A 16,175-nucleotide genomic window follows, 5' to 3' on the forward strand; every position below is an offset into this window, starting at 1 on the left:
AATCATTTGGCAGAAGCTTAGACAGTTTTAAATTAACTGATGGAAGAGAATTGGGGTCTGTGTACATTTCTGACCTGCTAGTCTCTCCTAAGTCTCTCCAACACAAATCCTATAGTGCCTTCAAGCGACACTTGAAAGCCTGCTTCTAGTTTACTTCTTTCAAGACCAGTGAATTAGAAGGCCCTCTTCTCTTCTCTTTGCAGATTGCACAAGGCAGCTTTTGAAGAAAAGCAAGCCTGGGTATGGTCATCTAAGGGTCCCCAGAATTAGAGCAATATGAAACTTATCATATTGAATGTGGCCACTTCCCACTGACCATGTCTCTGATGGTGAGACATTCTCTTAGGGGAAGACACAGTTGAAAATAATTACTATTTGTGATCCTCTGCTAACAGAAATGGTTATCTCCCCTCCCCTAGGTTTCCAGCCTTAGAGGCTGCCCTGTCTTCAGAGAGGAATTACTAGAGAGGTAGGAGTTTTGTATGCTTGCTTTTTTGTGCATCTAAATATCCTGACAATATAATCTCCAGAGAGTCCCAGTAACCAGGCAACACAAGACATGCTCCAATTGTGAGGTCCTCAATCCACTTTTTCTGTGCTATTCTAGTTCAAAATAAGAATATCAAAGGCAGAACTGCAAAATTAGATGTGGATCTTTATTGCTACAAGCAGATACTGAATACAACACCCCCCCCCCGCCCCCACCTTTACTGCTGATCAGAAATTCTGGGATAAGTGCTTTTAAAAAGATTAGAACAACAAATATCACCTAAGTATAAGATCAAAGCCAGTTCCCTGTTTTTCTTACAGGAAAAAAAAAATAGAAGGAGATAGCTTTTGTCTGGTGACAGTTTATTTTAACCCAGACACTTTCTCTGTTTGTAATTTAGTCTCATTTGTGTTTTCAGAAGCATTGCCAATTCGGATGGGTTTCTTGGGCAGGGACTAATGGACAAGGTTAAACATCACTGTTCTGGTGCCTACAATCCTTAAGAGTCTGGTAGGACCTGAGCTGGTAAAATAAACTTGGAGAGGGCCGTCTGGACTCACTTTTCTAGAGACAAAATGAGCATAAATAAGCATAAAGTCAACAGGCTTCCTGGCCCAAGGTCAGAGGCAACCCGGGGACATGGTTTTACAGAGGAAGATGCCATGTATAGTACATCTGCTAGAAGAGTAAAGAATTGGACCTTCAGTCTTTTAATCATCAGGGTATTACAAGGAAAAGTGGTCCAGATTGGCTCTGACCTTGTCAGCACTTTTTATAATAAATGCTTCGTTTACTGGAAATTTGGCTATCAAGTTGCAGAAGATAAACATGACCCTCAAACACAAGGTCAGACCACAGCATTTATAATTCCCTTCTGTTAGCTAAACACACACAGCCCTAACTATCCAGATGAAGGGGGTCATTGTTTTCCCAAATGGTGCCTCCATCTCTAGCGATCTACAAAGTACTTTTTCACACCTCATCTTACCACTACAGTGTGTGTGCCCCTCTTACACAGATGATTTGAACTGGAAATAGTTTCATTTGTCAGCTTTAAGTATCTTCCTTTCTTCTCTGGACAGCATTAGTTTCCATGTGGCCTAACAGACATTGTTGTCATTTGGCTCTTCCATGACAGGACATCTATAGAGGAGCAACAGACTAGAGTTATCTCAGTTCCTACACTTTACATGAGAGTCCCTCAGCCTCCCTGAGTTTCAGCTCCTTCATGTGTGTGCTCTAGATTTGTTGTTAAAACTATGGGAGTCCTCACCAACTGATAAGGAATGGTCAGAATGCGATTGTGTGGCTAGGGGACTTTTATATCTAGTGGTGGGAGTATGAATTAGTGTGACTTTTTGTTGGCATTATGTAATCCAATTTAAAATGTATATACCATTTTATACAGAAAATGTTATATCTAATAAATTATTCCAATGAGACAATCACAAAAATATGCAAAGATATACAAAGATATTCATCACAATTAGAAACAACCTAAACATCCGTCAACGTGGGACTAGTTAGAAAAGACATGGTATATTCATACAAGAGAATCTATGCATCTACTGAAAAGAATCAGGGAGATTTATACTTGCTGACTTGAAGAGAAACTCCCTGACATATTTTGAGAGAAAAGGCATTACAAAGCAGCACAGTTGATATAATTCCATTGTGTAAATCAAATACATACCAGCCCTGCTGTGATTCCAGTCTCAGCAGTGTCTCGCATTCACAGAAACAGCCCAGCTACCAAAAGGCATTACAAAGTAATTTCGGCCTTTGTTCTCAACTTTCAGAGAACATTAAAGAACATGCAATTCCTCACCCACAGCACCACATCTTAAAATATCCTCTGTAGCCACCTTTTCATCTTGTTCTCTCTCACACTGTAATAGCTCTTGAAGGCTCTCTTTCCTCAATAGCCTTTTCAAGTCTCAACCACAAACTTCACCCCCGAGTTGATCAACCACTTCTCTTTTTGTCCTTTCTCCCTCTTCCTTTGGTTCTCTCTTTAGTTATTACCATAATCTGAATAATAAGGTAGAGAGAGAAGAAAATACCAAGGGAACAAAATTTCCTTCTCAGGAGGTAGGTGGGAAAAGATTGACTATGCGTATACTGCAATGTCTTAACCTTGTAGCAAGTGCAAACTTATTATACTGAATTTATACATAGAAGTGTCTGCAAGGATGTTGACGAAATCCTTCACAATGATCTCAGTTGGGATTTCCCTCTGAATTTTGCTTTTAACTTCATATCTCTACTTCTCCCTCTTTGAATTATTCATAATAAACATGAACATGTTTTGTTTATAATCAGAAGGGAGAAATAAACTCCTAGCCACATATAAAAAAGGGATTGTAGTAATGTTTACAAAGAGTAATGAATATGGGAAAATAAATACACAATTTAAGTACAAAATAAGTGTATTTTAAATAAATACAGTTGGACTGTCTCTTCCTGTTTTCAACATTAATAAGCTCTGTTATTTTGTAATTATTTTAATTACTCCTACGTTAAAGCTGGTCAGTTTCTTAGCAATAGTTGAACACTCCCCTATATTGCTTAATTTGTTATTTTACTACAGATCAACCCTGCTTAATTTGTGAGTCCAACATGTTGTGGTTTGTACAGCATCTAATGACGCATAAAAAATGTTAGACATTTCAAACTAATTGTAATTAGTCCACTTGCCCTGGAAACCATCATTTTTAGGGGTCTCTTTGGTGACTAGGGAGTCGCTGTTTGTATGCTTGTGTCCATTTCAATCTCTCCACACCTACATAGCCCTGTACCTCTGTCTAAATACATAGCATTTATTTATTTTTCTGAGTTGTGAGCCAGACAAATTTCCCCACAAATGAAGGTTACTGCCTGTGCAGTTCCCAACATTCTGACTCACGAGTCTTCCCTTAGCTGGGGGCGCACATCACTGATGGGGCACAACCCCACAACTGCTAGTGCCTGGCGCCTGGCAACTGGCATTCCTAGTTCCTGAGAAGGGAGCTTGTTAGTCAGACTCTCCATCCAGCAATGCCAAATAGCGCCCTTGCTTACGGCTGGAAATTCCATCCTGGGAATTACAGAAAGCAGAATTTGCCACCTGACAACTATATTTACCACTCAAAGTTGCTTCAGCATTATAATTGAATAACTAACTCAGTTCTAGTCATAGGCAATTTAAAGCAGGTCTGCTTGTGAGGAGAAAAAAAATAACTGCTGATCGAAATCCTGAAGGACCTTGAAAAATTGGAAAAGTGATTTGAAACAGCTTTAATAGGCCGGCTACAGAACAGAACATTCAGAGGGGACAAAGTCCCCAAAGCAAATGGAAAATGGCTGACTTTTTGGCCTCACAGGTTCAGGTGTCAGGAAGCGACTTTACCCTTGAGTGATACCATATAAATTTTAAGCAGCTTTTTACTAAATATAGAAGGGCTTTCTTTTTATTCCTTTTGTCCTTCAGAGTCATTTGAGTAGCCCTCTGTTCTGTGAATATGGCTGAGTAAGCCCCATTGGACTAGAACTATGGTGTAACAGGACTCCTTTATTCCGAGGGGTTTTTTAGAGTGACTTGGGAGATGTTGCTTCATCTGCTGGTAGGAAGTAAACCAGCGTGGCCAGAAGCTGGGCCTTTCCACCCCTGAAGGAAGAGCTCAGCAGAGCCACTTCCCCAGAGAGGCCTTCTCTGACTTTCCTGACCAGATGATTCTTCTTTTACGTAGTCTTACTTGTGCCTGTAACCTTTCTCCATCATTGCCTTATCACAGCTGTGGCTTTGTGTTGATATTGTTACTCTTTAACACCTCAATCCTCCTCTAGACTTTAAGCAATATTAGGGCAAAGACCATGACTCTCTATGCTCATAGTTATATTCCTAATAGCGCACATAGTGCCTGACCCACATTAGCACTCAATAAATACAGTATGTATCGGAAAGATGAATAAACGAATGAATGAGTTGGCAGATCTACTTAGAGTGGTCCAATCAAGGTCAGTGGGCAGAGAGAATAACAAAACATCCAAAATAAGGTTACCACAAAGGTAGAAAGAGATGGAGCCAGTAGAGGGGCCCTGGATTTGAGTTAGAAACAGATAAGGGGTAGTTGTTCAGTTTCTGTGATGTGACAGACACTAGATCTAGTCTTGACTCATGCTTCCTGGGAAGGTCTGTCTTATGAACTGGCTGTGTATATCATCACAGCAACAATCTCTATAAATGGTATCACTGTGGGCCTCAGACTTATTATACATTGATGCTATCTCAACTGAGTAATGTACAGGAAGTGACCTTCCCTCAAAGACTTGTTAGGTTAGAAGAGGGCTGTGCCAAAGCAGAGGATTTCACCCAGCCCCACTGCCATGTTCCTGGACAGCACGAAGTATTCACCAACAAGAGTAGCAACATTCTGGAGTCAAATCAGTAGCCAAATGGTGCTTCACTTCCCTGCCTACTCTTCTGTTGGAGTGTTTCTGTGTCACCTCATCCCACATGAAGTGCTTCAAATCCAGAGGTTGGTACCCCACTGGGCTCTCACCCCCCCCCTTACATTCAAACAGTGATTTTCATCAAACCTGCCGTAGAGGAAATTAGCACCTTGTGAACATCACCAGGTGAAGGAATTGAAATTGTTATAACTCAAAGGGACCTGGACAGTTGGCTGGAAGTCAATGCCACTGAGTACAACCAGACCAGCCTAAAATGACAACTCCCAGACTGTACCCTAACACCCTCGACTACCCAAAAACAGTGAACTTCTATCTTTGTATTTCCAGCAAGGCAATCTCTACTAGGAACTTTCTACCCTTCACCACTGTTGGTCCACTCATATGACTCAGAAGCAAACTGAATTTCCCCCTTCCCAAGACACCTGTAAACACTTAATGGATGCCGGCATATAAGACGTGGATGACATTAGAGTTGAAAGAAAGAGAGACTGCATATCTGGACGGTCTGTCTGCTTTTATAGCCATGTAAAAACTTGAGTACCACACCCTAGGAACTGCCAGCACAAGTTATTTCCACCCAAAACTAGACAGAGGAATACTTTCTTTATAGGAAAACGAAAAAAGAACTAATCCATTAAACTCAGTCTACCTCTCTCCAGTGCCACCTATAGTTCTCAACCCTATATGTTATCTTCCCCAATATGGAGATCAAATCACTTTGTCCTTCAGGTTAAAACTCTCCATGTGATTCTCTTTTTCTACAGGATCAAATCCCAACTCTCTTCACATCCTTGGCTCATGTCCCTCCACACATCCTTGAACTTGTTAGCCATACCAAGTTTTAAAATTTCTTTTCAGATATCTTAAGGATAAAATAATGCATACTCAAAAGTTCAAGCAATAAAAATGGCACAAAGAAAAAATACTGTTGTCTTTTTCTGTCTCCACCTCTTCCCCTTCAGAAGTAAACTGGTAATGCTTTGGTGTGTGGCCTTTCAGATCTTTTACCATATATATATACATTTATGTACTGGAGTTGCATTATAAGTTACTAAACCAGCTAATGAACATATTAAAAAAAATACATAGAGGGGCCTACCCGGTGGCACAGTGGTTGAGTTCGCACGTTCTGCTTTGGCAGCTTTGAGTTCGCCGGTTCGGATCCCAGGTGCGGACATGGCACTGCTTGACAAGCCATGCTGTGGTAGGTGTCCCACATATAAAGTAGAGGAAGATGGGCACGGATGTTAGCTCAGGGCCAGTCTTCCTCAGCAAAAAGAGGAGGATTGGCAGCAAATGTTAGCTCAGGGCTAGTCTTCCTCAAAAAAAAACAAAATAGAAACAGAGAGAAACATCCAAAGAAAAAGCGAGGCAAATGGAAAAGCTCAGGCCACTTTCTACTCAATGAGCACAATGAGCACCTAGCCTCAGAGAGCCTGGGATGCCAGCCATGATTCTGCTGTCCCTTCGGAGAGCGAAGTGTCCAGGCCTGTGAAGGGCGAACATCTCACAGAGCTGAGTGTGGTTCTAGTGCTCACAGATGCAGGTTTGACTGCAGCTGATTTTCATCTTATGAGTTTGCTTCAAGGCTGAAGCCCCTCATTGGGTGTGACTCCATTGTATATATGAATATATTTTCGTTATTATAATGAGAGTGTAACGCACTGCTCTGCAACCATGAGTATTTTTTCAAGTTTTTATTTATTTCATTATTTTTACACTGCCTGATAGGCCATTGCTTAGATGCACCATAATTCATTTAACCTGTCTCTTGTGATGACATTTACCCCAGGTTTTCTTTTTTTTGAAGAAGATTAGCCCTGAGCTAACTACTGCCAATCCTCCTCTTTTTGTTGAGGAAGCCCGGCCCTGAGCTAACATCCGTGCCCATCTTCCTCTACTTTATACATGGGACACCTACCACAGCATGGCTTGACAAGCGGTGCCATGTCCGCACCCAGGACTGGAACCGGCGAACCCCGGGCCGCCAAGAAGCGGAACGTGCGCACTCAACAGCTGAGCCACCAGGCCGGCCCCTACCCCAGGTTTTCATTAGTACAGGTGATGCGTCAAACATCCTTTTACATAAATCTTGTGCTCTTGTTGGGGAATATTGGCAAGATACATTCCAGGAAATAAAAGTGGTGGAACAAAAGATAGGCACTTTTATATTTTTTATAAATATTACCAGATAGTTATATAAAATACACACTTACTAAGAGTGTCCTTCACTATTTTCTAAAGAACGTTTTGGAGTTATTTACTATAGAAAAGTATGGAGGAAAAACCAAAAATGTCCCATAGCCGCCGTTGAAATTTACAATAGAGAATTGAAATATGTAAGTATGAAAACTAAAAAGTAAAAAAATCTACCTCTCTACAATGTCTTCCAAAGATAACCACCTTGTATTTCCTTTCAAAAGGTTTTGTATGTATGTAATAGCATTTTTATATACATATGAACATGTGTATAAGTCATTTTACTAAAAAAGATTACATACATGCAACTTTTCTTTCCTTTGAAAAATATATCTTTGAGATTCTTTTCATATCAGCATATGTAACTTTACCTATTTCTAGTGGCTGCATACTGTTCCATTTATTAGTATTTCACAGTTTGTTTAACTAGTCCCTTACGGATTGATATTTATAGTGGTTCAAGTTTTATGTTATTACACACATTATAAAAACACACTCATTCTCAAACTTGACCATTGTTACCTTTATTCATACTTTATTATTAATATACAGAGGTAAGTGTCGTGTGATTATTTCTCTCTTTCTCAGGAAACTGTGAGCCTCTGGAAGAAAAGGAGCATACCTTACTGTCTGGTAAACACCAGGGCCTAGCACACTGTTACGTGATAGGAGCTCACTAGATGTTATGTAAATGAGTAAAGAAATTTTTTTAAAATGCTGCTAGTAAAGATCTATGGTTTCTTAGTTTTAAATATGAGTCTGAAAAATGCATTTTATGGGTCCATTGATACAAGGGACATTTGTTCAGAGCATCTACTATATGCTAGACATTATGGCCCATATGGCCAGGAATGGGGGCAGGTACATAAACAATGATGACAAATGGAGATAAGGGCCCTAAGGACCTCAAAAAGAAAGTGCCACAGGCAATCAGAGGGAGCCAGAGAACATTTCTAGAAAGTAGTATAAGCTTAAAATCAGACAATGTAGTGCTGGTAAACCAGTTCTTGAGCTGGTTGGTGGTGGGGCTTGATTTGTAGCATACAATCGACCCCCCTTATCCACGGTTTCACCTACCTCGGTTTCAGTTACCCACAATCTGAAAATATTAAACAGAAAATTCCAGAAATAAACAATTCGTACGTTTTAAATTGCACACCGTTCTGAGTAGCATGATGAAATCTCTTGCCATCCTGCTCTGTGCCCCCCAGGACATGACCCATCCCTCTGTCCAGCACATCCCTGCTGTATCTGCTACCTGCTCAGTAGTCACTTAGCAGCCATCTTGGTTATCAGCATGTTGTTACAGTGTATTGTTATAATCGTTCCATTTTATTATTAGTTATTGTTGATAATCTCTTACTGTGCCTAATTTATAAATTAAACTTTATCGTAGGTGTGTATGTATAGGAAAAAACAGAGTATGTATAGGGTTCTGTACTATCCACAGTTTCAGGCATCCACTGGGGATCTCAAATTGTATCCCTCACAGACTATTATATGCCAATTTCATGGCCATTTTCAAGCTACCAACATAGTTAACAATCCTCTTTCTTAAGTCAATATAAGCTTTCTCCAGCATAACACTGAATCAGGGTACACCAGCCAAAATCCTGGAAACACTTTCTTCTCTTGTCACCATGAGCTTCCAATATCACATCATTTCAACTATTGCCACCCCTCCCATGCACTCTACAGGTGTTCTTCAGAGGTTTGAGCAAGAGACATTGGGAGCACTGAAGAACTGCTTCTAGACCTGATTAGGCATACAGGAAATTGCTCTGTCCAGTTGTACATGCTTCTTGGCCAATCTTGCTGGCCTCGAGAGGTACCTACCTTCCTCAAAGGCCTCTTTCCCCATTACATTACCTAAGCTGCCGGGTTGTTCACTAACACTTTCTACTAGGCTTTGTTGAATGAGCCAGAAATCTCTCAGAAAGATAAGGAAAACAAATAGAGATTGGATATTATAAATAGGGCTCAACTCTAACCAAGCTCGCATCCCTTGAGGCTTCTACGTGAATTTAGACATCAAATTTACAGCAGGAATATGGGGCCTGGAGTTTGGGAGATGAGTCAGAGTGTATTTCAAGAGGTATTGGATGCATGTTAAGATTATATTTTCCTTTGGAGCCACAGAACAAAGTGTGTCAGCTGTGCCACAAGAAGGTATAATTTCAAGACCCTGTGTTGGTTGCCCAAGTGAAAATATCATGCAAGTTTCTAGAAGAGGGGCTTTATAGAAATTAGTCACTCTCAGTCCAAAGTGCTTTTTCGTAAGATTATTTGGCTTTGGACTCCACTGCTTATCAGAAATCTTGAAAACAAAAGAACCAACCAAAAGATCACGTCCACCTCTTTGGGAGTTTGAAATGTATTTTTCCAAATAAAACTTCAACCTACAATATTCTCTTTCATCACATCCAGACTTGAAAACCAGTATGAGATTCTAATTTTCCACTCAAAATAAACCATGAAAACTGGTATGTCAGAAGAGATCCCTTGGAGAATTAAATAGTGCCTTTGGTGATCAAAATAAAAGATGAGGGATCTTAGAGACAAAATTTAACCCAACCCAGTTAAAATCAGTGGAAATGTAATTTTTGTTGTTGTTTGAGAATATCAATGCACTATCCCTGGAAATTAGCAGTACATTCATTCCTCTTTTTCTATGGAAGATTTCAGACATGGGGAATTGTTAAAGCCAATTTCTAGCAAGAAAAAAAAATGCTGTGTTTAAGATGAAGCATAATGCATCAAAAACCAAAGGCTGAAGCAGGAAAGAATTTGACACAAGAAGAGGACCCAAGCCATAAATGAAGACTGGGCTCCATAACCTTTAACACAACATGTGCACCCAGGGCCAGCTTCATGAGCATGCCACCAGTGCAGGTTCACAGAACCCCATGCTCACAAGGGCCCTGGGCTTGGGGTTTAATGTTCTGTCGTGGGCATCTTGAGATTCTTAATTTTATTTTTGAATTTCTGTTTTTAAAATGACGTCTAGTGAGACAATGGAGCATGTGCTGGTGGCTTGGAGCCTTGGCCTACAGGAGGGCTCATCTCAACCCACCTCCCATGGATGGTCCAGCCGTCCACTCTTCTTCTCCCTGGTGCCTGAGGCCATGCCCAGCCTCCTTTCCAGGGGCTGCTGCTGCATTCTGGCCCCTGCTAGAGCCTAGGGACCAGAAGGTGTAGAGTAGAGCTAATGTGCCTCACACTGTCTTTGATAGGACACGTACCATAGGCTGGCATCCCCACCCTGGGCTGACAGTACCACAGTGCATTAAGCAGGTAACTTGGTAGGGGGAGATGCTCTTGCCCACTACCTGTCTAGGTAGTTGGCACATCCCGCTACAGAAGTTGCAATTTGTGGGTCACCCATCAGCAGTGGGTTGGGACAGCAAAGCAATCCCTGTGGGAAGGGGAGATTGACTTCCCTGTCCTTAGCCAGGCATACATGTCCGTCTAGTGGCTGAACACTGATATATAACTAGCGACTTTTTTTTTTGGTGAGGAGGATTGGCCCTGAGCTAACATCTGTTGCCAATATTCCTCTTTTTGCTTGAGGAAGATTGTCCCTGAGCCAATATCTGTGCCAATCTTCCTCCATTTTGTATGTGGGACACCACCACAGCACAGCTTGATAAGCGGTGTGTAGGTCCAAGCCTGGGATCCAAATCCAGGAACCCCAGGCTGCCAAAGTGGAGTGCATGAACTTCACCACTATGCTACTGGGTCAATTCCAATAGTTGGTGACTTTTATATGCCTCTGTTTTCTTTTTCTTCACTTGATTATCTCTCTACATTTATATTTCCTCCCAAGAGTTAATATTTTTAGTTATTTAATTATCTGCCTCTTAGCTGCAGCTCTCTGCCCAGATTCTCATCTCTTGCTCCAGGCCAAGAATCAGCAAATGCCCAAGGGGAAAAGGAGACACAAAAGACAGCTCACCTCTCTGCTACTGCCCTTCCTCTGGGATCTTAGCTCCTTATGTCCTTGCTTTGGCAGGACTTCAGAAAGAATTTTTTTTTAATGTCTTTTTGTTTTCCAACAGGAGCATATGTATGCCACAAGCTATTCCATCATAGCTGGAAATTGATGACATAGTTTGGTGTCATAAACTAGACAACTGTTACTACAAACAGAAAGAACAAATGAACATCAACCATTCCAGAATCCTATCATTTTGAGTTCAGAGACTCTAAATTTTAGTTAGTTTGTATTAAATAGTATTTTACACCAGTCCTTCAAGTTAGACTATGTCTTTGAGGTTTGGTTTTTTTAAACGGACACTTTAGGTGATTAATATCACCTAATTGTAACATTTTCCAGGCCAAAAGTTTTGTGGGCATGTTTTATACCATAATACTTCTAAATCTGGATTGTCTGTCTGTATGGTCAAGTTAAACAATTAAGTACTTTTTGGGAAAAATCTTGGCCCTGCCTAAACCCCTATGTGAAGGTGGGGCTGCCACCTGGGCAGCCACATGCCCTGTTTTGACTCCTTATTATTCATAGAATTTCATAAGGAGATGTCAAACTTGCCCTTCTCTCAGTTTATTCTTTAAATGTATGTCGGGAACTGCCATTTATCAGTAACCTGGAGATTGGGTTCTAAACGGGCAATATACCATGAAGTTCTTCATGGAGCTTTTTTTTAAAATAAGAAGCTTAGTTTTAAGAAATATCATTCAAAGATCTTCATAAGACTAGAGAGTCCAGTCTTTCTTCTTGAATCTGAAAAAGCTAAAGAAAAAAAAAATTGTCTTAGATTTAATTGCTTTGGTCCCTTATACAAGAAATGTGCTCTGACGTTGTGCCTTTGACTTGCATACAGAGAAGTAACAACAGGAAGTCACTCTAAACTTGCCAATTTATTTATTGCAGAAATATTCTTGAGGATATTGATCTCCACAGGAAATCACAGATGTTTCTCTCAGCTCTCAATATCAGGAAGAGCTATGCATCTCTGAAAGAGATTACTTGTTTGCATTTTGAGACACTCTAAACATTGTAATCAATTATGTTTCATTTTATTTGGCAGCTAGGAACCTCCGAGTCACATCTAGAACCCACTTGAGGCAACATACTTCAAGTAGTTTCTACATTAATCTTGTCTCTGGTTTTATTTTATTTTCTTTCCCTCTGATTTCTTCAATTATCCTGCAGCATTGTATATATGTTTTCAGATACAACTTCAAATAATTTTTGGAATGAAATAGAGGATAAATGACAAGTGAATAAAGGACCTTGAGAATGGGGATGGGCTGTCCTCACACCTCCATTGTTTTTAGCTTTTGGATCAATGCTCCAGCCTTGGGCAGAGCAGGCTGCTGCCTCACTCTACTGCTCCAGCCTTTAAGGAAGTGACTCCCTGGAAGTTCCCTTGCTGGCAGTGCCAGGAAACTGAGGTGAGAGGAACATGACAGCCCATCAACAGGGTCAATCAGTAATTCCTAACAATCAATAGGTTAGGGATCTATTTTAAATGTTTATAACAGTCCCTTGCAGCTCTAAAATTTTGTTTTATTCTATAATTCTTTGAAGAGTCATTAAACTTACAGAGTAATTCTAGTTTTGTAAATTCTTGACACTCTTGTGACCACTTCTTGTGTTTGTTGAAACCCTTATTTGTAAGAGTTCCTGCACTCAGCTTCTTCCAGAAGGTTCTGTCCAATGTTAAAATTTGAATGAGGACTCACTGTCCCTGTTCCCACGCCTCCACAGCACAACAAAAATGAGAGTAATCGCACACTTGCATCAACCATCCTGGTCCCCATAGAACTGATTCTTAAAGTGGTGGGAGGGGAGGAAAATATTGAATGTACTTGCCCTTTTGGGAATCCTAAAGAATTGAAATATTGAAAAAATGTAATCAACTTCAGAATCATTTGCCTCCTCTAAAAGTTTTCTATGAATCTTTGGTTGGGGTTGAGTACAAATAGATGAAAATATTTTCCTCTTTTATGGAACACATCTTGCATTTCATATGATGAACTGTATGTGGAAGTTGGTATGAGATTATACCAACCTCAGCAGATTTCAGAAGGGTCCTTGGCAGTCTCTTTCCTTCACTCAAACAATATCATGGGCCAGGAACAATGCTAAGCCATTGAGAATAATTTCTGAAAAGGAACTTAGAGTCTGAAAGAAGAAGAAAGAGAGGAAGAGAGAGAAATAATGTCAACATGACACTACAGTTGAGGAATAGGGGAGACAGAGTGGTGCCTCAGAGAAGACAGTGATCCACCCTGGGGAACTCGGAGAAAGATCAGAGAATTCTCCTTGGTGGTGAAGGATGAGTGGTGGTTTGTCAGGCTTGGAGGGGGAGGGAGCCACTCAGACAGAGTGGGCAGTAAGCGCAAAGCTATGGCAGGAAATCAGCAAGGCATGCTTGGGGACTTCCCTAGACATTATTTTTCATAAAGACTGAGAAGAGACAGAGAAACAAAGAAAGAAAGCCAGAAAGAGAAAGAAAGAAAGACAGACAGAGGGAAGAAGGGAGCAAGGACTTAAAAGGAACCAGGATTGCTACTGATCTGGAGTTTTAGCATGGAATTGGAATCCAAGAGAAAATCGTAAGCTCCATTAAAAAAATGAGAAACTGGGGGCTGGCCTGGGAGCACAGCAGTTAAGTTCACACGTTCCAATTCTGTGAACTGGTTCGGATCTGGGTGCAGACCTACATACCACTTGGCAAGCCATGCTGTGGTAGGCGTCCCACATATAAAGTAGAGAAAGATGGGCATGGCTGTTAGCTCAGGGCCAGTCTTCTGCAGGAAAAAGAGGAGGATTGGCAGCAGATGTTAGCTCAGGGCTAATCTTCCTCAAAAAAAAAAAAAAAAGGGAAACTGTAATACCCAGATTTTGGGAGAAGCTGGAAACTTCATTTTTACAGAGTGAAGTTACAAAATGCTTAAGGCCCTCTAGAACCTCTCTGAGGTCTTCTGGATAAAATCTAAACTCTTTTGGTGATGTGCATATCTGTTCTTTTTTTTGATTATCTACCATCCTATCCCTCTTCCTAATTCCCTGGAAAATTGCCGTCCTCCATTGTGCATAGGTTTGGTGGGGTAAGGTCAGAGAATGAAATTGTTACTGTGTTTTTTCTTCCCCACCTCTCTGTACTTCAGAACTCCCTCGGTTTTTGACCATTGCCAAGCCCATGTTCTCAAGCCGGTGCTCAAATCTGTGGGAACCATGATGTTCTTCTCCCTCTTACGCCCAGATAATCCCAGTCGGTGGCTTTCAACCAAGAATACCATTTCAACAAAGCATATTCATTTTCAGTTGCTGCTGTAACAAATTACCACAAACTTGGTGGCTTAAAGAATATTTATTTATTATCTCTACAGGTCTGTAGGTCAGAAGTTCAACACCGGTACTCATACTTACAAAAGACACAGATATAGAGACATAAAATCATCACTTACTTTAAAGTATACATTTCAATAATTTCTAAGCAATGACCTAAAGTTGTCATTATATATACTCAATTACATAATTAAGCACTCAATTACATTAATAGTCCTAAGTTTTATAAACCAGCAGCTCAGAAAATTAAAATTCAATCCAGTGACATTTATATAACACTCTCCAGTCAACAAAGTTATTTCATTGTATCTTCAGAATCATGTTGTTTGGCTGCTACTGTTATTACACAAGAATCCACTTGTGCCTCACCCCAGACCTCTCCTCCTCATGACACAGGAGCCAGCAAAGGCCTCCTCTCACTGGATGAAGCTCATGAGTATGAGGAGCAGTCAAGCCGTCAAGGTGGAAAAGAGCAAGAACATGCTCAACGCTTTAAGGTAGCTCTTGTCCTCACTTCGCACCCAGGCAGTCAGCTTGTGGTCACGATCCCCGCTCGGCCTGTTTTCTGAATCCCCTTCAGACAGAGGGTTCTGCTCAGCGATCTGCAGCCATCCTGTTCACCATTAAGCTCTCATCTTCATTCACCAGTCCTAAGAAAGAGGCCTGAAACCCATGGATGTGGGGGAAGTAGGATGTTAGGTAAAGAAAAGGAGATTAAAATCTCCTAAGCAGGGTAAATGATTAAAGCAGTTTTCCCCAAATCAAAAATCATTAGCAGATCAATACCCTTACACAATAAGGAAGCATCTGCATCTCGAATTCTAGCTGTTGAAACTGGAGCTGTGCAGGTAGTGCCTAGGTGGGTAAGTATCTTATCTGGCTAGTTACATAGTACAGTTTGCAGAGGAAACTTTGTCTTTTCCATATCTCACTCACCTCTAATTTTAGAGTTTCTTTCAGTGGCCTTTACCTCTTGGTGTCTCAGTTCACATCGTGATTTTTCATTACTCGTGGCGGATCCGCACCAAAGCTGAGAGAATCCAGTCTTCCTGCTGCTTTGTTAGGAATCTATGATGTCACCAATGGGGACAGGAGAGGAGATACCACAGTATTTGAAGCAAGTGGTGAGAGGAGAAAATGTTGTTCTGAATTATACCCTAGTGTCCAGCCCATTTGCTAAACCCGTTGTATAGATTATAAATTGGAGGAAGATGGAGCCGGAAGGGAGTAAAACGGCTCTGCGTAAGAAGGGGGAAAAGACAGACATGGAGGGAGGGAGGCGAATGTCCAGGAAGGGGAAGGCAGGAGGCCAAAAGGCCAAGTGCCAGAGAGAAAGAAAGAGAGAAACAACCAAGATCAAGGAGACAGACAGGAGAGAAGACATACATTTATCGGGAAAATGTAATTGGAAAACCGTCCTCCGGGTATGCAGCGTCATCCATCTTCTTTCATCCCTCTCCTGCTCCCCACACAAAATTCCTCAACACTAAATTGATTACTAATGATCTTATGCAAATGGAATTTTGTTTACTCATCTTCCCACTTCAACTCTTGTTCCCTCTCATCTACTCTCCACATAGCAACCAAAAGGCTTTTTTTTTTTTTTGAGGGAGATTAGCACTGAGCTAACATCTGCTGCCAATCCTCCTCTTTTTGCTGAGGAAAATTGGCCCTGGGCTACCGTCCGTGCCTGTCTTCCTCTACTTTATATGTGGG

At 41.0% G+C, this 16,175-nt stretch overlaps 1 long non-coding RNA gene across 1 annotated transcript; it reads right to left on the reverse strand.

Annotated features, from left to right (window-relative positions):
• Window positions 1-14,463: 14,463 nt before the first annotated feature.
• Window positions 14,464-15,956, reverse strand: LOC123289770 (uncharacterized). The gene is made up of 3 exons (XR_011506710.1): window positions 15,846-15,956; window positions 15,396-15,527; window positions 14,464-15,122 (listed from the first exon to the last, which is right to left on the reverse strand). It is a non-coding gene; the product is annotated as an uncharacterized lncRNA (long non-coding RNA).
• Between the last annotated feature and the right edge of the window lie 219 nt (window positions 15,957-16,175).

This window comes from Equus asinus, chromosome 11 (assembly GCF_041296235.1).
Source record: "Equus asinus isolate D_3611 breed Donkey chromosome 11, EquAss-T2T_v2, whole genome shotgun sequence".
NCBI classification, from domain to species: Eukaryota; Metazoa; Chordata; class Mammalia; order Perissodactyla; family Equidae; genus Equus; species Equus asinus.